Genomic DNA, 1,378 nt, shown 5'->3' with positions numbered 1-1,378 from the left:
CCCCACCCCTTGTCATCACGGTCTAGGTGTGCTGTCCCGCCGCACCGAAAACGCCGTGGTGTCCGCTGCTTTGCTAGCGAAAATGTAGGCATTTCCCCTTTGATTGCCCGAATTCTGCAGAGGCCACGTTGTGGCATTCTTAGAGAAATTGCCAAAGGTTTATGGCAATACCTATACGCTGTAGGACACGCGTCAAAACTATGCAGCAGCACAGTGACTGCGACCTTCTAGCCATGTCGATGACAGCCAGGGAGGGAGGCGCATATCTTGCGACCTGGCCCGCCTGGTTGTCAAAGAAAAGATGCCCTTGGCACTTACAAGGGGGCTTAGGCAAGTGTAAATTCCCGATCTTGCCCAAACTCGGTATATTTGTTTCTTATCTATGTTGATGACGACTGACGGTGGTATTTTTTCCTGAGAGTCAATTTCTAGGGTACTTTAGGGGAGGAAATAATGGAAAAAATATTGAATTTGGGCCAAAAATGATGGAAGGAGGTCTCAAAACGAAAAGTGTCAGAGGAACTACCCCCCCAAAACCGCTCATTTTGAGTCGGAATAGCACTTAATATTTGTACAAAAGTAGAAATTTGTATTTTGTGAAATTACACGCTTTTATAGGGAGTTTCGGCACATGACTCTCAGGAAAAAATTTGGTCGGCATTCGTCACCTACATAGATAAGAAGCAAATATACCGAGTTTGGGCACGATCGGGAATTTACACTTGCCTAAGTCCCCTTGTTAGGGCAGACAGGCAGGCAGCAAGCGCGCCGCCGAGCGCGCCAATCGTGAGAGCTATGCTTATGCTCCGCTGCCTCACCGTCCAGTGGTGTGTGACTTTGTGTTTGTCTCCCACACACAGAGTCACAAAGAAACAAAATGATGAGTGCTCTTTGCCTGTAATGAGCGTTGGGCGTGACGCATAGCAGTGTGTGCATTCAAGTAGCCCCGCGGCCCGCCCTCATCGCCCGTCCTAATGCTGGTTATAGTCAGTTGGGACCCCGAGGGGTCCTTCACTAGAAATTGTAGTGTGCACCGATTTTTCTGTTTTTCTTGATTATTTGTGATTTTCTCTTGGTTTTTGTGATTTTTTTCCGACTCTTCGTTAATTTTTTTTCGTGTTTTTTAATGATTTTTTCGTGATTTTTTTAAAAGGGTGTACACTGATTTTTTGAGTGAGGACCCCCTCTTGGTGGGATCTGTGGCTGTGCCACGATCACTACAATATTTTGTATGTCGTAGCCTCTAATGAAAAATGCTGCTACAATTTGAGTGATACAATTAAAATAACCATATAAATAGGATAATCTCTGGTTGTTTTGCGAGAAAGATTTTGCATAAAAAGGATACTTAACTGTTATCAACTTTTACCACATGACG

Source organism: Frankliniella occidentalis, unplaced genomic scaffold (genome assembly GCF_000697945.3).
Source record: "Frankliniella occidentalis isolate FOCC.00 unplaced genomic scaffold, Focc_3.1 Scaffold117, whole genome shotgun sequence".
NCBI lineage: Eukaryota > Metazoa > Arthropoda > Insecta > Thysanoptera > Thripidae > Frankliniella > Frankliniella occidentalis.
The sequence above is the reverse complement of the archived record's forward strand: the minus strand, read 5'-3'. Positions refer to the sequence as shown.